At 28.1% G+C, this 22,560-nt stretch overlaps 1 protein-coding gene across 5 annotated transcripts in view; it reads left to right on the top strand.

Moving 5' to 3' along the window:
• Nucleotides 1-4,358: 4,358 nt before the first annotated feature.
• The window catches only part of LOC148239260 (potassium voltage-gated channel protein Shaw-like), a 260,022-nt gene continuing 241,820 nt past the window's right edge, over nt 4,359-22,560 (top strand). For all 5 annotated transcript variants that reach the window (XR_015810275.1, XR_015810276.1, XR_015810278.1 and 2 more), the window contains exon 1: nt 4,359-4,619. The gene's annotated coding sequence lies outside the window, so the exon portion shown is untranslated. The remainder of the gene's footprint in view (nt 4,620-22,560) is intronic.

The following is a 22,560-nucleotide window of genomic DNA, read 5'->3' as shown; positions in this document are numbered from 1 at the left end:
AAAAACATAATTGCCAAAAATTGCTAATCTAAAGAGAGTTATATTATCTTTGTAAAAAGCATAAAGGTATATCATGTTATTCAATAATACTAAAGTCATAACTATTCCATTATTCATTATATGATCTATATGCAAATAATATATTTAAAACAATTATTCGGAATGTGCATTTAACACCTGTTTTGTGCGTTACATTTTTTATTCGATCCTGGCAGAAAATCCTTAACCTTTCCTTAATTAAATAAATAAAACTGATATATTTTTTTAATTACCTAATGAAAATTTAAAATAAAAAACGAAATTAATAACATTTATTATCACTTGAAATTATTAAAATTTACTTTATTATCACAAACTTTAATTATATTCTAGTTTACTGTGTATATAAGAAAAGTCGATAAATTCAATTAAAATATTAATTATAAAATATTGAAATTGTAATAGTAGATGTAGCTTTGTACATCTCAATTATATTACGTTAAGATTATTTTTTATTATTTATTGTTTCGAGAAAACTGTATTTGTTATTAAACTAAATTGGCAATTATTGTATATTTGTGTCTAGACATACTTTTTATACGCCTTAGTTTTATGTACTTTGCTTAAAAAGTTCGACTCAATACTTAATATAATGTAAATTTGTTTAGCAAAATTCATAGCAAAAATATATTATTATTCTTGCTAGCTATGTAAGTCCTAGTAATGTCCTAATAATATGTTGCTTTATAGGCGATTATATTATCGACGTATGTATAGTTAAAGTTTTCTGTCATCTTTGTCTGAGAAAGTGGGTTATATGCCATATAGCGTTCACATTTTTTTTTGAAGAATTTTTTGTATGATTTAAATATATCTTAGGGTAGAATATATAATATAAGGTTTAATATGTATAATCCATATACGTATATTTATATGAAATTTCATAAATTGGATATGTGTGCACATAAAGCCGATTACGAACGGCAATATAATCCTCTCTGGAAAAGTTAACTAGAGCTTATAATATCAATTTTCCGCGACCATTTCATTTTCACGGTTTCGTGAGTCGTGCTGTATATAAAGTGCGTTAAATGTGCTTATCGTTATATTTTTTACACGATTAAAACTTTATTTTATTCAATCCTTTCAAAAATATCTAGTTTATTTTAGATACTTAAAAAGTTTCTATAAAAAATATTTTGAATAAAATATTGTATAAATATTTTTTCTTAATATCGAGATGACAAAAAATATAGACTTTTATACGCTATCAAAGCTCCTTATCAAAAATGATTTCAAGGTGACCGTTTACCGAAACACGAAAGCCATCTGAAAAAAAATTTCACATAAAAGTTGAACTTTTAAGATAACTATCAAGTCTAAAATAAAAGCGTATTTTAAGTATTTACGTTAATTATATATTTACAGAAATATATTTCAGACTTAACCAATACATTTTATACCATCGTTATATTTTTTTTTTTTGCACCAACGGTTTATAAGCTATCTAAATAATAAAACCTATTAATTTTTAACGGTAGCGATAGCCTTGATTACCTTTTCGTTTACACATACATATATTCATAAAAAAATATTTATCATAATCGACTACTTTCATTACTGTTTTCCTATCGGGTCATTATTATATGAAGCAATTTTTTCCATTAGCTAAATTATTATTGACCAGTTAAGCTTCGAAACGTAATGGCTTCCTATTATTACATTATGTAACGTGAAATGGCGTACAGGATATTCCTTTCGCGAATCTCTACGGTATCGTATATTCTACATATCCCCGCGCATAATAAGAAAAAAATCTATTCCATTAACATATATAAGTCGTAGAAAATGTAATTTATTGTCCAAAGCAACAGGTCTTATAATGGAAACGCCATCTACTCTCCTTTATGCTGCTATCTTCCGACATACTAACTTTGGTTAAGCATTACGATTTCAACGAGTTATGGTGTGTAACCAAGGACTAATATATTTGTTATTCCCCATAATAAAAATAATGGTAATGATTCCAAAGAAACGGCACACGTTGAAAAAAAGCAATTTAAAGTAGAGGGAATGGTACCAAAATAAATGTCATAAAGACAATTTTAAGTACATTAGTACGAGAACGTGTAGGATCCAACTTTACTGAGATGGCATTAACACAAAACTCTTACGATACCCTCATAAATAAAAGTCAGGAACAGTGAGACTTTACGAATTTATAGGGCAAAAATGTGTGGAATTGAACTTTAAATATTGTATTATTTAAATAGCTATATGTATATATACGTGTTTTAGCACGCGTTATTTTTTTTTTAAGTTAGTCTCTATATTTCGCTAGGATGTTCCTGGCATCATTATTTTTTCCGTACACTTTATTTACTTCGCGCAGAAAAGGATTTTTAATTCGCTTTAATGTTAAAAACACTAGATTGAATATAGTAAACGCGAAGTAAAAAAAACTCCTGATGATGCCAGGAATACTAGAAGAAAGCGAAAGATCAAACATTCGTGAGTCCTTTAAACATTGTCGAAAAACGTTTTCAAAACTGGTTGCTAAAGTCTCTGCAAGCGCATGGCCATTCATTTATTTGCAGACAGTGAGAAGAAGGCTCAAAGATGTGATACTCAGAGGTTGTGAAACTTGACACAAACCCTGACTTTCAGAAATAAATAAAGATAGGCTCAAAAAACACCGATATTGGACATTTGGTCCGATGAATCCAATTTTGAGGTAATTTTATAGTAATATTGATTATTAAAAAAAACATTAAATCCCTAATTTATTAAAAAAAAAATTAAAATAATCATCCTTTTTTTAATATTTTATTGGGTTTTTAAGACTCACGGTGTAGTATACGAGCGTCGAAGAGAGAAGAGAAGAATATCTAGCTGATTGTGAAGTACTCAAAGTTGAATATTGTGGCGAAAGTGGTATGATCTAGAGTTGCATGACAGGAGAAAGGACAGGAAACCACTTGCGAGGGTAGTGTGTATTTTGACATTTATATTTAAATGTTAGAATCCACTCTAATGGGGTTCTACAGAACGTATTTTCATCCGATTCCATGGCATACTTCGCGAATAAGCAGAGGTTGGTTTACGTCAAAGATGTTGACGCTTTTAGAATAGCCTGCACAGTCACCAGATCCTATAAAGCATTTATGGTAAAAAATAAAAGGAAATGTTGCCTAACACAATTGTAAATTCAAAATTGAGCTGCGATAAAAATTACAGATGGAATGGAGAAAATTGTTTTTATTCATCTGAAAGTCATTACTTGATATTATGTCAAAAAGAGTTGCAGCTATAATTTATGCTAAGGGCGAGTCTACTAAATATTAAAAATAAGATTAAAATAAGCACTTTAAATAACCTGGATCGGTTTTTTATTTATATTTTAAAGAACACATTTATTGGGGTGCCCCATTATTATGGCAAAACCTGTAGTGGTGTCATTGGAGAAATTAAAGGTTCAAAACTGCACACATAATATTTTGATTTTGCCCAACGACGCTAATTTTTATTATGTTGGCACCCGCTCAGATAATTTATATCAATATTTTCATTTTCTATACTGTTGTGCTCTTCACTCTCAATAGAAGGTGTTATAAACACATCCTCCAACTTCTAATGTTGTTAAGAAATTGGGTTAAAAAATAAAAAATGAAATAAATCGATGTTAGTATTATCCCAGTGTTCCAATTTAGAAACCTAGATAATTTTGTAAATTAAAAAATACAGATCGAAAAATTAAATAAAGTACTACAACGAATCTAGAATGTGTAATAAAGATGACAAAACTTGTCAAATGACATTTCATGTTGAACGTAAATTATGCTTATAAAACCACATGCACCAAACGCTTGATTGCTGCCGTTTGATGCAATTTTTATTTTTATTAGGTAATGCATATTGAAGTGAGGATAAAAATAGCAATATGTTCCAGTATTGGAATACTGGCCGAAAATGGGTTAAATCGAAGTCATATTATTTAACTATTTGGCTTTATATTATTGACGTGGAATTATGTATAAGGTAGTAATTTGTGTATAATTGTTTGGTAGAATTCGTCGAATAATTTGCGAGGTAGAATGTAAAAATAGTTTAAGCATCCCTGCATTGCAGATCCCTGAACCACACCACTGAAAGTTTTTCCAGTCATAGAAAACCATGTTCAACCCTTACCGGTCCAAAGTTGCTTCCCGTCCTTTTGTTCTGGTGCACTTGACATCTACCCCTTGCATTCGTACAAACAAAGGGCACAACACTGCGAATATGTGCCAGCGTCCAGCGGTCGCCAACGCTCGGTGCGCGGTTCCTTCTCGCGACGCCAAACACTTGTTCGTGCGACGCGTGCGCACTGCGGCAGCCAATACGAGTTGTGTCAGTGGTTCACGGAGGGCCGGCCAGAGAGGGCGCACTCGAGGCCCAAACGGTCCTTGGGGCCTTATCGGACTGTACAGTGTGTTGCGGCGAAGGGTCCAAGTGGCGGTGCCCCTGCAACCAGAAAACTACCCCCACCGCGTGGAATTAAAAAGCAGTGCCATTGTGTTCCTTGATGAAAAAGTGAAAATTATTCATTGTGACACTGATATAAGGATGTTTAAGGCTCGATAAGGACACGAGGAGATAATAAGGTAAGGAATTTAAAGCTTATTATTGTTACGCCCCTATCGAAATAGCGTTCGTATTATATAAAAACTAACCTGGAATTAAGAACTTGAACTAGGATTCTTCTGTAACTAAACTAAACACTAACGTTACGGTTAAATTTAACTTTTACGAAATAATTTACAAGAAAATCTTTCTTTTTAGTATTTGACATAACTTAAGTGCGTGGGGTTAAAAATATATTGTTTTATATATATATAACAAAATGAAACATATACATGCATTTGTTATGATGCAATTATATTATATTTAAAAATGTATTAAGCAATTTTTTTTATTTAAACTGCTATTTTCTTACTATTAAAAAATATATAAAATATTTTTTAATGCTCTATTTAATTTTTCAGTAAACGTTTAATAATATTAAATTAAATTGATAATGTAATATAATCGATATTTCTGATTTTAACGATACAAGTTTTCTAACTTTAAGAAAGTTGTTCTCGTCATAAAAGCTTTATTATTATTTCTCTTCCTTTGTTTTTTCTTCTAGAATTTTGAATGAGAAATTTAATTATAATAATGATTTCAAAATATTTGTTTCATTTAAAAAATAGGAAAAAATAAAAATTTGAATATATTACACCAAATATATAATACTTTATTCTATCTTTAGAATCTCGTTTGCCGCTTTATGATCTTTATTATAAAAATTCTACATATTATGGTAATCTAATCTTTTATTTATATCAACGTGTTTATATTTAACTTACTTTAAAAAACTACAGTTACATTATAATATTCAAATAATATATAACGTATAAGAGTGAATTATCTCTCTTAGCACCTATCTTTCACTATTTTAATATATATATATGATATGGAAATATCAAAATATTTGGGTTTTTCCGTTACAGAAAATTTTTATGCTAATCAAAACTACAGAATTGATGAAAATAATCATTATTTATGCATAGATTTATCAGGAAAAATATAAACTGATTTAATTTTAGCCTATGAAAAGAAGCAGATACTTCTAGAAGATCATACAATTATATTTTATTATGAAAGTTTACTTATTCACTTAAATAAATGATAGTGTGCAATTTTTAAATTGTTTAACAATGAAAATATAAACAATACAAAATATATATAGCAAAGATTAGTAATTTTGAATCAATATAAATTCGTATTTAAAAAACATAAGGCATATCTATGGCTTATTTATTTGCACTGCTATGCCATATATGCCATATTTGCAAATGGTTACGCCCCCAAACCAATGTTATATTATAATTACAAATATTTTTAATTTTACCTTAGTTTAAAGAACTACAGTTATATTATAATATGCAAATAATATAAAACGCATAGGTGTTAATTATCTATCTCAACATTTAGCACCTTGCATTCACTATTTTAATATATATGATATGGAAATATCAAAATATTTGTTTTTTCCGTTACAGAAAATGTAAACAACTATTTTTATAAATAGAAAAATTATAGAATGGCTAAAAATAATCACTAATTTGTTCACAAATTTTGCAAAAAAAAATTAAGCAAAAATGATTCAATTTTAGTCTATGAAAAGAAATAGATACTTCTAGAAGATCTTGCTATTATATTTGATTATGCAAGTAGCTCATTATAAACTGAAAGACTATTAATATATTCTTATTTACTTAATTAAATGATGCAATTTTTAAGTCGCTTAGCAATTAATATTATATATAAGCTATACAAAATATATTAAACATTAAATTAGTAATTTTGTGTCAATATTCATTCGTATTTAAAGAACATAAGGCATATCAATGGCTCATTTATTTGCACTTCTAAACCATACTATTGTATATTATTTGCAAATGGTTACGCCCTTAAACCAACAGTGTTTGTGTTTTTCTAATATATTATATCAAATCCATATCAGATTATATAAAATAATGACACCAATTGGTGAAGCTCTTATTAAAATAATTTTTATACATATTTCCTACAAATTCATAAGTGAATAACTAATATGTATTTAATGGTAATATACTTATGTTGTAGTTATTATACTATATAATTAGTTTAATATTTAAGATGCAAAAATTCTCTCTGAAATAATGGGAAATTAAGATCAGTTTTGTGACGCAATATTCTTATTAACATAATAGAATTCTCGGTTTTTTTTTATTATTAGGTGGATCGATATCAATATTTTTTAATTCTAAAATATTGTTTTTAAACACCATTTTTTAATTGTCTATATAGAATTATTTTTTTATGTTTTATAATTGTATTAAAAATAGGAAATGAAAAAAAAATTGCTAACGAATCTCTTAGCTGTTATTTATATAGACATACAAAACATATTTATAATAATAAATTAAAAGCTATATCATGTTACTTGCAAAAGTCTTCTAAATCCTGTGTAATAAAAAAAGGGATGTGGCTATTTTAATTTACTGTAGGTACGAAATATTGACTATTTGCACTTATAAGTATTCATTATAAGAATTGTCTATGACGTTGATATTGTTGACTGTTATACGAAAATATACAAACTCGCTTATTCATTTGTTGATTCACGTTATGGCAACACTAAAAAAATATGTTTTTAAATAAATACGCATTTCAAGAAGTTTAAATTTATATGAAATATCTATGAAACTAAATTTGACAGTTGCGATACGTTCATTTGCTGTTCAAACCCAAACCTAACTTGAACGAATTAATCTAATATTAGTTTAAAAACTTGTATTATATTAGCTTTGAGTTTGAATAGTTAATGTTTCGCAACTGTTACAGTGAAATTATAATATCAATAGTATGAATATTATTTTACTAGCTAGGGCAGTTAAAATGTATTTAAAATATCAGTGAAACTGTATTTATTCACTGTGAGAATGATTCATGAATCGCCTCATAAATCATTTTTTAAAACAAAATTCGCTAGTGACGTACAGGATTTAAAAAGCTGTGTTTATAACTATCAGTTTAAATCGCTGCTCACTTATACCTACTGTAAGTGCAAATAGCCACATACTAAAATAAATAATAATCATTTTGTTTTTGTGTTACACTTTTATCCATTCTATTATATTACTTAAATTTAAAATACCGCAAATTCCGCAAGTAAAATTATGTTTTAATAATGACGATCATGTTATAGTACTATTTTTTTAAACATATATAAATGTATCTTTACAATATATATTTATTTTTAAATTTATTATTATAGATATTATTTCCTGAATATAAATCATACGTTTGGTAATGTTTGGGATGTATGTATTTAATGTCTGATCTTAAACTTAAAATTACATTAACCTTAATAGAAACTATGCCTATTGCCATTGTCGGTAAAGCCTTGCTTATGATATACTGATATGTTATATTTACATATATAATCGACTCACAAGGTCGTAGAATAAATCATTCGAGGCTTATAAAATATTTTTTTTTTTTATTGCCGTTATACTATGCAAGATCTAAAACCGAGAATAAACTAATGACAAACTTTATTTAGAACATACTGTAATGGAATTAAGTTAGCCCTTAATATTCTCAATGCCTTATACGTTTAGTTGAAAACGTAAAGAGTACTCAAATAAGAGCCAAAGATTTACTATTATGATTAGTTTTAAGTCAGGTATTAAGTTAGTCTTAATAAGGAATCGCGCAACCAAAATTTAAAAAACAATTAAGCCCGCACTCTCACAAAGGGAATCTGAAATCCCAGAATCCATTAATCCGTTGTCCAAAATTTTGATTTAATCACCATATAATATCTTAGGGGCGTGTGCGTGACACATTCGTATTCCTATCATTGTTGATTTCGATCGTCGGACCATTAGCTCACGTGTTGGTGCCGCATAAAGTTTATACCAAAGCCATATTTACACGAGAGCTTAATATGTGGCCAACATGCCACAGGGATAAGGGACAAGGGAATCCATCGATTTAATGGCCCAGAAAATTCGGCTACGTCACGAATGAATTCTTGTAAGTGAGCCAAATTATGGGCCACGATTGATGGGATCAATTTCATTCTAGAATTTTAGTTTATATATTCTAAATCTGTTATAGATTTCATTAAGGAATGTTTTTTGTATAAACTGTGTATGTTATCTAATGTAATAGTCATTAAAATATTTTAAAAGCAAACAATTTTTTACGCATTTCTAAAATTATAAACATATGTTTTCACTTAAAACGTAAGATAAAAAATTATCTTCAATTCAGGCTATCAAGAAAAGTTTTTATACACTGTCGTCTTATTGCTTTTTATCGGTACTCGTAGATAACACAATAAAAAATCAGCGTATAAATTATTTTTAGAAGTACCTGAATGTAAGGAAGATTGTTTCAACGCTTTTTATTATTTAAAACACAAAATATTTGTAGTTAGTCAGACAGATAATTAGTCATAAATGTCAGCAATAATAATATTTTTTTATTCTTATGTTTCCTATTTTATTTTATTTTTTATTTTTTAAGAAATCAACATTTTTATTTACTTTATGATTGATTTTCCTCAGAAAATAACTAATGACTTTTATATGAACTTCCAGTTGAAGCACATTAAAGTTTCCTTTCTCTAATGAACATTGTTTGGATTGTTTCGAAGCATACCGAAATAAATCGTCATTATAAATAAATTTAAGTTAAATTGTATGCTATAAACTGTAGTCTTATACATTAATTATGTAGTATACATAACAAAATACGCAAGTTGAAAACCGAGTTGTTCGCTTTTAGATCCTAGCCTAAATGTTTAGTAGTTTTTTTACATATCATTAATATCCTAACATTATCGGACTGACATTGATTAAGTAATAATATAATTTATTCTTAGCTGAAATTATTGACATATATAAAACTGAGTTTTTATCATAGAATCATTATTACTTCAAAGGAATAATTTATATGTTTTCTGTGTTTTTAACGTAAGTTAACATATTATTGAGTATTGCTACTAATTGAGGGTTAGGGCAGAATATAGGCCACGTTTGATAGGATTAGCTTTAGAGATATCTACAGGAAACGATCGGTTGCGGCCCATGGCTATTTGTATGCGTGCGAGGATATTTGCAAATTTAGATCATAAAATGATCTAAATCCGTCAGAATGTTTAGCGAATCAATCAGGTGTGCTTTAGGCGTGTGTTTATTAACGTGTCAGATAATGTGAATTCTTGATCAATGTCAGGTATGCATGTACCTTGAATTAAGTTGTGTTTAATGATATATTATTGAAAAAAAATTTTTTTTAAGGTTAGCTGAAAAATTTACGATAGCAGAATTTTTATCAAGTAGTAAACATTGTATACAAAATTACTTCTTATATGAATTTAAAAAAAATCATTAGATATCCGTAATTGTCAAAAATAGTTTCAGAAAAATTGAACGAAAAATTATGATATCAAAAATATGATATTATATTTTAAATAATAAAAATAAATATTTTAAAGAGATTTTTTATGTAATATATTTTTCTATATTGACATATTATAGTTGTAACTTTTTTTAATATTTAATTTCGTTTTGAAGTATTATTAAGATATGAAATCGAACTAAAAGCCGTTTACACGTCATAATGAATTAACATTTGCTTTAAAAGTGTTAATTAATTCCGATAAAAAATAAAAACAGCATAGCTTATGAAAACGATAATATTGTACATAATACATATTTTTCATACAAACTAGTTTGCGTGTGTGTAATAAGCCATAGGAATATAAAATTTCCAACTACGCTATGGAAATATCAGTATCAATACTTAAATAACGTTTACGAAAAGTACTTGATGGTTTCGGATGAATTATTCATTATTAATCTGTGAAATACACATGTTTCAAAATATTATTTCAATTTCATAGCGATTTATAGAATCGGTCAAAGTGGGCTTAGCAATTTATTTAAATAAATATAATTATACGCATCGGGCATGTATATTTAAGGCTTATTATGCGGTTTGTGTATGTAAATTTTAGAAAACGGGTCAATACAATAGAAGGTATCCGAGTTTCGGAAAGGCAAACTTCGGCCGCATTCATACCGAAAGCTGATAAGCATCTACTGACGAAGGTTTTACTCTTTGTTTTAATATAATATCCGATAATTTATTGAGCAATGGGGGACCTGGCACAATGGCCTCGTTCTATATTTAAATATAATACGAAATATATAATTAGTATCTACCGAAAGACGAATAATAGCGATTTTGATCTTTGGCTTTAGCTATTTCAACAATAATAAATCTTTACTCATGATATGTCTATGTTATAATTAATATTAAGAGCAGGAGACGATTCAATTTTAGATTACTACTGCTCTGCAATATATCGTTAAAGTAGGCGATACACAAACTGTAGTAATATTATTGAAATTAAAATAATATGAGTATACATTTTCTGGTATTTCATTATTTATTTACCATCAGTTGTTATGGCACTGTCCTACTTTTCTGCAAGCTTATTTATTCTATGTCTGTAAACTTTTGAATGCTTAGATGGAAATATTGAACAGAGTGATGTGTTGACTTTTATTATTATTCCATTATTCCAATATTCAGATTATGAATATGGCCCTGGCTAGAGAAATAGATTTTTTACGTAGGCTCTTGATTATTGATCTGAAAGACCTGGGCTCAAATCTCATACGAACCATAGTGTTTTTAAATTTCTATCGTGTCTGGGTGTTCGGAATTAATGATTACTATATAATTATAATTCCGATCGATCATAACAGGTTAGGTTTACCAAGATTTTCCTAATCTCACGGATGAATATCGTGATGATTAATTAAAATCGAGCTATGTCGTACATATCTGGTATTGAAAATTTCTAATAATAAGCTCACAGGGTATATCTTGTATGTATTAAAAAATAAAAAATATTCATATTTATCTACTTATTTCGCTCTTTACCAAGCCTATGCCAAGGTTTTGTCATATGATATCATTAACCACATACTATGGTGCGTCTACAATATTTTTTGGATATTTGACCTGGAATCTCTTTTTAATACTATTACTTGAGATGCTGGCGGTTCTCCACAACTGTATATCGTATGTCCAGATCGCCTTCAGTATTACGCTGTATATTAATAATTTCTTTTTTGTCAACAGTATAATTTAGTATTCTTAAATATCTTTTTTCGCTAAAGTGGGTTTCAGAGATCAGTATAATATTTATCGGTTCATTTTTTATAAATGTTTTTATTTCTTGCCTATGATTAAGCAAGCCATTGGCGTTCCAAGTCATTATTTTATTTTGGTAATGAGTGTGGTTAATATAGTCATCATACTATTTATACTTTTCATGAGTTCTGACATCATATTTTCAATTTTTGCTATGAGTTTGACCTTGCTTTCAAATTTAAATAAACAGAAAAACATTTAAAAAATAGTTTACAACAATAATATTTAGGAAAATAATAGTTAAGTTATTAAAAATGAGCTAAAAGCGAGTACATACAATTTAAAATAAAAAAATAAAACGACCTTAAAGTAAGCTCTAATGACGCCGTCTGACCACAACGCGCACCAAACAGTCACTTTTTGAGCACGTAATGATCTCTCGTCAATCGCATTCAGATTTTTCTCGCCTCATCTGCAGCAATTTCGCTTATTAACATACCTAGAAAGGTGGAAATGTACCTAGAAAATATAATTTTATTTGAAAAATCAGCATCAATTTAACACCCAATCTGCATCAATGTTTAGACTCTATCGGTCATATCATAAAAAAACAATAAAAAATATTATAGACGAATGCTGAGATTTTCGCGGACAAAACGTTAAGAACATATAAGATATAACCCTCTAAAAATAGTATTTAACTTTTATATATAAATAAAAAAAATAGTTATGTAAAAGTTATAAAAAAACGTTAAGTTTGAAGAGTTATCTAATTGAAAAGTATAATTATTTAACTTCATCCTCGACCCATAGGATTAAACTTTAAGCTTAACAAAAAATTCCATTCTCTCATATAAAACTTTTAAATCCGTTAGTACTTTTTATGAGTTTCTTTTTATTATTTATTTATATTCCTGTTCGTGGGATCGTTACATTGACGATATATTTCTAGGACATTTTGCTAATTATCTAACAATTTTCCATAGCCTTTTGCCCTCACCCGCAATCCTGAGAACCCATAGCACCTGTTCACTTGTAAATAATTTACACGACAGTCTAAAACTGACAACTCAATACCATTGATAACAACCTCAGAGCACAGCGTACAAATGAAATATTCACAGTCTTCGGTTGTGGTTTACAAAGTGTAATAAAACTAGAAAACGGGCACAATCGATAAATAATTCTCGTAAGATAAATGTGTATGCCATATATTTTTACTAGATCTAGAAAATTATCCACAATGCCGTTCGATTGGTTAACCCCTACACGTACCTTTACGCTCCTATATAGATAAATATTCCGAGTCGTAGCCTTATATCACCAAACGCGTATATACACACAAACTTCCACTGCAATATGGATAGGAAATTACTTTGATTTTCTCTCGGGATCGCAATTTATTATATTACACCTGAGGAACACGCAGGTCTACGTGGAATTCGGAATGGATGTCAAGGCTGGTGGCAAATCGTTCAATTTGCCGACGGTGAACCATTAAAGAAGATTTAAAAGTATTGTTAAAGGTTACTGCTCTGTTTCGTATATCGTTTTTCATATTGAAAATACTTTTAAATTAAAAATTAGTTTATTTTTATCAGACTGTCTATAAAAGTTTGTTTTTGGACAATTGTATACATATAAAACCAATATAATATATACATATGTGTTTTAAACGAATGGTTTTGTCGAATGTGTGTTGCCCTTTGAAGCAACAACTTAAAATGTAATACTAGCTGTATAATTCAGCTCCTTTAAGTGCTTACCTAAAACGCTAATATATTAATAATGAATATTAAAATAAAATAAATTTACTATTATCAGTGTGGTGTTTTTTGCCTATTAAAAGTTAACCGCTTTGCAAGCTTTGAGTCGTTTATGAAGCATAGATATCCGGCCAACTTCATGCGTTGTAGTTTTTTACATATAAATACAACTAATCTAATTTGTTTCTTATGATTTATTGCTAAAAATTATTACTTCTGTGTATTTAAAATACCTGTAAATATTGTAGAAGCGTATGTTACAAATCTTATACTATTCTCGCTACTATTAATAATTTTGTAGCTTATCAAAAATCCATATCTTCGTTAATCCTGTAAAAGATAAAACTGATCGTTGGAGAATCTTTTGAATGTAATACATTTACATACATTGCATTTTTCATAACACTGTTCAATACAGTGTTTATGGTACATATTGTTCAATTTATTATTTTTATATAATATAATAATTTTTCAAGAGCTTTGTTGATATAATGAAACAGGGAATCTCAAATTTATCTTTGCAAGCGTATACAATTTATTTTTATTTTGACAAGCTTGATGAACTTGATAGTAATAATTATAAGCAAATCTATGGTTTTCTTCATTTCTTTTTCTATACAAGCTGTATGCCGTATAAAAGTCTATGAATATTCAGTACGTGTCAATGTTGAATTCGTACGTCTTTTTAAGGACCTGTCGCAGTGAGAGCATATGATCAACTGTGGAGTGCTCTCTCGCAAATCCACATCAATAGTCACCAATAATTTGTTTGCTGGATAGTAATAAAATAGTATTTTATATGCAGTATTTACATATAAGATAGTTCACACATAAGACCCTTTTATGTACGAGGAATATGACTTCACTGTTTCAGCCCTTTAAAAGTACTTATTTGTGAGTAAAAGAAAATTTATTTTATTTTAGTGATTTCGCAGTTCTGTCGCTGTTTTTTTAGTTATTTTTGGGCTTTGGATTTTTTTATGTTTTTATCTTCTACATTACATATACAATAGATTTTTATTTAATATTTTCACAACCTTATTTGCGGTCCTAAACATGTCCCATAAATATGTGATGTATATTAATTGTTATTTATATATAGCATAATCAATACTTTATACATTTTAACTTTTGCATGAAATTTGCTTTACAGTAAATAAGTGTATACTATATTTGCGTTAACACAGTCAATTCGAGAGCTATCCATTTCATCATTATTCATAATTGGGAAGGAAACGACAAGTTTGCCTTTCGCCCCTACTATTAACTCTAAAGCACACGATACGGATGTACGTTCGATGTACTTATCATTATTCCTGTTTACATTTTAAACAAATATATACTTATCATTACTCTGATAAATTGCTAAATATTAAAAATATAGTAATGACTTTAATTTATATAAATTTGTTCAAAATATAAACAGGTGTAATGATAAGTATATCGAACTTATATCCGTATCGTGTGCTTTAGAGCTAATAGTAGAGGCGTAAAGCTAAACTTGGCTCTCAAACGGATATTTATTTAAAAGAGCGCGCTTACTAAAAAAAAATATTTTGCAAGCAATTAATCAGACCCTATCTAACATATAGTTGCCTGGTGTGGAGTCACACTAGTTATACTATTTTTTTTTAATTACAAATCATCCAAAATATAGATATAAAAATATAATAGAAACACTATAAAAACCTTGTTATTTTCATACCAGAAAATACTATAAAAATATTTCGCGTAACATTTTAACCAACTTATCTTATATAACTGAAATAACCTTAAATTAAAATATAAACCTAAAATGCCATAAAATATTGATTCATAGGTTGGAGAATTCATATCAATGAATCCAGACTTAAAATAGCACATAATCCCTTTTTCTTATTTTTCTTCAACTTGAATTGTTTAGTTTTTTGTTATTGAATTGTAACAGTTTATATAAATCACTCTTAAATTTAATAATATAACTTGCTTAAAAAAAAATACAAGACTAATAAATAGTATTTTACTCATTTAATTAAAGGTAAAACAACAATGTTAATGAAAATCTTTTAAAATGATCTAAATGACAATACTTCTTGAAGATTTTTTTTCAATCTTTTTTTTTAATATGCATCAGAAAATTTAGAGATATTTTGAGTACATTTCGGTGTAAAGTTTTTTGTTACTTCTCCTGATTTATATATATATGACTTATCTAATCAGAAGCTATATATTTTCATCACTATTTTTACATGTGAATTAGAACAGATTTTTTTTAAGAAAGTTAATATAACATATTTTTTAAATTTAGTTTTTAAAATGTAAGCTTCTGAATTTAGTCTCATTTCTCATATAGATACTTTAAGTGCAAGATAAGAGAATTTTTTATATAAATAATATATATATTAATAGCACAATCTTATAAATAAAATTATCGATGTGGCAAAAATACATTGTACTGTTAACTCATTTAAATCATTACGTAATCTTCCATATTTTTCATCTCACTAATGTAAAAAATGATCTGTTTACGTTACATATATAATTTATGCTATATTTATACACATTTCACGTAAATATACAATATATTACGTAGCAAATAACTCACTATAGAGGATTTATGTCGAATTTTGACATATTGTATTTGAGAGATATAAAGCTTTCGCGCACGCGTGGCTTAACTGTTATCAATTCCGGGCTTAGCAAAAAGTCATCTCGTAAAGTCAAATACCCATATGGCGAAACTCATTAGTTAATTCACCACAATGCTAAACGGTCATTGTAATTTAAATGGGTTGTTGGTTGAGATTGCATCTGTGCGACACCACTTGTAATTGCGGGTCTTATCTAGAGATTATTATTTATTAGTCGTAAAGATTACGAATGGACTAAGTGTGACCGTTTTTGACGACCACTGGAATAGGATTTGCGTATATTATACGCCGTAAAAACATCGCGTCCGTATCGTAAACCCCACTCCACCCTACAGTATGGTAGGGGGTGTTTTATTGTTGCAATATCTGCGGAAATTGCACCCCGAAGAAATATCGCTGGAGTGATCGGCATAATTAAAAGAGATTATACTTGAAATGGTTACTTTGGACATCGGTAAACAAACATTTTTTTTATATATATATTTAAGCCTTGTACAATTACGTAAACCCGACCCTTTATAAGGGTCGGAGCTACGTAAGCCGTTAGGTGTTGGACTGATAATTCATCTGAGATCGATTTTATTTATAAAAACATACTAATATTTTTTTAGACAAAAACTGTATTTATAAAATTATTTGTATGTGTAATTGTTACATTGCTTTAACGCAGTCTATTTTACATTTATAATAATTACAAAGCTTAGATTAGTTAATGGAATTGGTAAATACCAAAATCCTGAAATTGCCCCCTAAGTTATAAAATTTATTTAATGTCAATAATTATAATCTATTGAAATATAGAATAAAATAAATTCGTGAAAAACGCTTTTAAATTATGTATTATATTTCAAACGAAACTAATAAAATTCTAGATATATCATATTATATCTATCTACATAAATTTAAATCGCATTTTATCTTTAAATTTCAATGTACGCTTCAAATAGAATAATCCCTTTGTAGAAAATTCTTTATTGATTTTGTAATGAACTCTTTAGATTCTTTCATGCACGTTGATTGTTCAAAAAATATCTGAGCTTTTATTTATTTATTTCAATTAAATTAGATACTATTATACATGTACATTAAAATTAACATTTTTTTGTATTATTATACACACAAAAAATATATTGTAAGAAAGTGAAAATAAAATCATAATTTATTAAAATTAAATAATACGTACTGGACTTGATCCTCGTAGCTAACATTAAATATATCGATGTGCAATGTCAGTGTATTAAGGAGCCGGATGGCGACAGCCATAAGCGCGTCGGTTAGTGCAAACGTTCTGTCCCTAACGGGCATCAAAATTGGTATTTATAAAAATCCGCTCTATCGATTATAAATTTTATTACAAATAATTTATAATTAATAATACATATATAATAGATGGCACTGAATCCTAGACTTTTATGCTAGCGTTTACCATAAACGTGTGAACCTCTGCTTGCTCTCAAAAGTTAGTTTTTTAAGTAAAATGTTAGTGTTAAGGAATACGATATAAGTGAAAACAAAACGCGAGCAACGCTGAATTCGAAAGCTTAGTATTAAAAAATAATAAAATATTTTTTATCGTATCATATTGAATCATACTTGGGTCGCATACTTTTAGACGTACCCATTTGTATATATAAAAAATAATGGAAAAAAAGAAGACCGGGAGAGCAATACGCGCGTTTGCGACGTGTAATAAGTGTGATTGGTTTTGGCGTTCCGCCCGGACGGGGGTTCGAGTCCCGGTGGGGGTACGTACCGCCCAAGTCAATAAACCGACAGTTCCGCGGCATGCATTATTACTCAATGGAGGCTCGTTTTATATGCGAATCGTCCGTCTCCACCGGTCGATAAAAATACGGGAGCAGTACTTTTGTGTCGTGTCGTAAAACCGAAACGGTAATTTATTTAAGGGCCGCGGATCGATTCCCGGACTTTTCAGAAGAACACGCGATGCGGACCCTTAAGTACATGTTGTAACGCTTGCATTCGATACGCTCGAATTTGTTTTGTGAACGATACCTATGTTATTAACCCTCAACTACTATCAGTGGTCTGTCTGAGCACTCACAATTTTATTTGTATCGTATATCAATGTTATCTACTATATATACTATCTGTATATTTTATTTTGTATGTGGTAAAATATGAATTACACTGTTACAAATTTTTGCACAATATTATTAAGCCATATTTATTTTTCTTTATTAACTCTTAAATTAAAGTTAAACCCTCTGGACTAATAGTTAATAAATAATTAATCCTAATATCGAAAATATGAAATTGTTATTAATACTAAACATGATGTAATGTAAAGTTTGAACATTAATTTTTCTTAGTGGTTATTTTGAAATAAAATAATAAAAAAAACCGTTAAATATTATTTATTTATTAAATAATATCACAGACAGTTGTATTTAAGATCTAAATTTTTTCTTGATGGTCAAGAAATACCAAATTTCATTAGCACAAAGTGACTAAGCTAAAGATGCGATATAGACAGTAGCAATATATAATGTAACAAACATCTACAGTAATAATTTTAAATCATTTATAGTTGCCATAATTATTTTAATGAATTATTATATATATGCAATTTTCTCTTAATCTTATAAATAGTTAAAACAATTCAAGTTATATAAAAAAATAATACACATAATTTATCAGAAACCTCAAAAATTTCATTTTTACCGTAGTTAGTCTAACTTTATATAATATTTTGAAGTTATTCAAACAATGGTTTGTTCCCTTAAAATCATTAATTGGCAGATAGTGAGTGTTTTCGAAAATTTTATTTATGTTTTGACTGTTCGTTTGTAAGATATGATCATTTGAAAAAACATTGGTTTTAGAGGCACCTGTATAAGCAATAGTAAACGAGCATTGCACACGCAAATACGCGATTAGCAAAAGAGCATAATATTTAAAATCATTCTGTCTCTTCGAAATGATTTATTCAGAACATCTTTGAATATTAACTAATAGCTCTATATGTATTTAATATGTAGAGACTTATTTAATTTCATAAATCAAATATATATTCACATTATGATATATGGTTTAAATTAAACAATAAATTGTGTCAATTGTATGATATTTATCTTTTTGACAAATTTAATAATTATGGATTTTTTAAGTAAAGAAAATATTTTTTGTAAGAAAATTCTGCAATATATTTTTTTATTTTTTTTATTCTGTTTTTAAAAAGTCTATTGTTATATTTAGTATATCGTTTGATTTGATAAATTTTTACAATTATTATGTTTCTATTCAAAGCTATTTGCTGACTTAAAATAAAAAAAATTAACATTAACTATGACTTATAAAACTAAATAAAGACCAGTCATACTCAACCTTTGTTCCCTCCGGGTCAAATACAGATTGCTGTGCTACGTTGGTCGCAACATAATAAGATAAATAAATATTACTTTTTTTTATTTCTCAGATAAATACATATTTCATATGTAAACTTTTCACCTATTTGCAACGTACCTTTAGCGCCTAAAAAATATAACTTGAAAAAAAGTGTTAAAAATTTTTTAATACACAATACAGTACAAAATGGAAAATTGATAAATAACATAAATTTAAATTTTTGTAAATTAAAAAAAAAGTTAAATATTTCAAAAGTTTTTAACTTTGCTTTAATTTTTTAAATTTCTTTAAATTTGTGTACTTTCATTAAGAGATATGTGCATTTAAATAAATACTTTGTTCCATAAAACAAATCGTCTGTGCATTACAAAAATTAAAAATTAGCACTAAATATATATTAACACTAAATATATAAAACGAATAATACGTGCATTCAAATTTATAAAAATGACACGTTGTGTCATTTTTATAAATTTTTACTTTTTTTATTTTTATGTTCTAATATTACATTTAAAGCAAAGGTTCATAAAATAAACTTCTACGTATATAGATAATTTCTTGCACATTTGTCTCTTATTTAAATCCTTTTAACAAAAAACATTTTTTAAATATATATACATATATATTTATATTATTTCCTGATTTTTTAGTTTTTTTAGACTTTATTCTTATTTACCAATAAAAAATATCGTGTAAAGTTTATTTTAACAAAGTCATAGAATAAGCAACTAAAAAAGTTGTTCTGTAAAATCACCATCGATGTCTTAGATCCGGTGCCTTAATCACTGTAGATAATATTCAGCAATTATAAGATACCATCGATTATAAACCCACCTTGAATTTATAGACAAAAATGGATGAAAATTGCATCTAATAATTGAGTTATTACATATTACATAAATTTGATCGTATATTTCATGTTACTAGCTCACATCGAAAAGTTCACATATTCCCTAGTCAAAGCATACATAATGCATTGTAAGCTTTAACTAAAACTCATAACTAGTACATATTTAGACTAGTCGTATACGTTATCAAAACTTTGACTTTACCTGTAACATGCACTTGTACAGTCCGTCCAAGATATGAACGCACATCGTCACAGTATTGGTGAGAAAATATAATAGGGTGACCATGTGAAATTACAAGTGCAAATAATTTTTACTTTTTTGATTCAATTTGTCGAGGAAAATTTAAAATATCACTTTCTTACTTATTTTGTCTACTTATATGCATATTTAACTCAAAAACATTAGAGCAGTTTTAGTATCACTCTTCAGGTTGAATATCTGTTCAATATAATATTTTTTAAAATACCAATAGAATATTACAGGAATTATTTATTGATTACAAAATACAACAACATAACAATAATTGATATTAAAAAACACATTATAATTTTTAGTTCAATTTCCAACGTATGGTCATCCTATCCTAGTTTTGTTTACACCCTATTGGTGTAAACAAAACTGTGTATGTATGCATGCATGCGTACACGCACCCATATTTCCAGCACAACGATGATGAGCGCTAACATCTTGGATGGACTATACAGCTCTACAGTTTTAGACTAAATCGCTCTTGAGCAACAAACAAAAAAAATATATAAATATAAATACGCAAAATACAGATAAATTAGGTTTCTGGTGCGTGGCAAACGTCTATGAGTGTGAGTAGGATACAGGAAAGTCATTTGGGGAGGACAGGTGTGGGCATTTGCCCCTTTTGAATTTGGGTAAAAAAATGCATGTCATTTGATAAAATACTATAAATCTTAATAAAATCGAAATATTAGAAAAAAACAACCACTGACTGGCGAAGTCCCCCCCCCCCCTTCTCTGGAATGACGTCCCAGACTCTAAATTAGAAAGTAGCGGAGTAACGCTAAAATAAAATTTAAATAAATATATTTTTAAATATGTTATTTCAATGAAATTTACCTGCATATCATATATTTTATTTGGCTAGTCATACTTTCACTAGTGAAGTCGAAATACATTTTCAGATATATATTTTCACTAGCGAAAATATTATTATCGCTGATGCTGCTCAATAATGTATATTAAACTCAATTTGACAGTTGCAAAACGACTATTTGCCGCTCAAACTCAAACCTAACCCAATGAAAGATCTAAAACTAATTACAGTTTTAACACTTTTATTAGGTACTGAAGTACAGACAGACCTCGTCTCTCACATTTTGCCCCATAGTTTGTTTGTGTTTGCCCCGTAGTTTGTCTGTCAATGTATAATTTTCATTTAAAAACATTTATTTGACTAAGTAATATGGTATTATTATAGCATATTAAACTCATGTCATAATTAGCCAGATGTATAATAAACATCTATAACAAAAAATTATTTCAATGTGTAACTTAACATTTTTGGGATAAAAAATGTCGATTAGATCCTTCTTTGCGTTGTTACATTTAGATATGAAACTTCAGAGGTGGTTGGGATATACTTTTATAAAATTATATAATCTATTGAAGACGCTTCTTAATTAACAATGAAATAGATAATAATACACGTATCAAAGTATTTTATTGCCAGGAAAAATGAGATTAAACGGCTTTCCGAATGACGATGCACCTGCGAACTTGTTACATTACTTGGAAAGGTATTTGAACACAAACATTTTGAAACACTTTTATATATTCGCCGTAAATATTTTGCTTTACAATAAAACCAATAGCTATTTTGAGCTGGGAATAAATTAAATTGCAATGATATATATAAAAATATTTTCATACAATCTTTAGTCATTACTTCTCTTATTATCTTGTTTCACGCCATCATATCGTTCATTGATCACAATTTTCATAGATCAGACCCTTTCATCGGTCACGTGACAATTGAAACAAAAGTCCGTAAACCTTTAGTATCCCTGACCCCAAACTTCAGCGGCAAAATCGACCCTAGAACGATGGCCATTTGTCAAATTAAATTTTGCAAAAGTATGATAAATAAAACCGAGTCACTTGAATCTGGCATTCAAGTCTATACTTTTGAATCTTAAGCATTAGAATATATAATAATAAAGTGAGCGACATGCTTTTAGGTATAATAAA

Source organism: Plectrocnemia conspersa, unplaced genomic scaffold (genome assembly GCF_051122295.1).
Source record: "Plectrocnemia conspersa isolate PC_06_02 unplaced genomic scaffold, ASM5112229v1 ptg000001l, whole genome shotgun sequence".
NCBI classification, from domain to species: Eukaryota; Metazoa; Arthropoda; class Insecta; order Trichoptera; family Polycentropodidae; genus Plectrocnemia; species Plectrocnemia conspersa.
The sequence above is the reverse complement of the archived record's forward strand: the minus strand, read 5'-3'. Positions and strand labels throughout refer to the sequence as shown.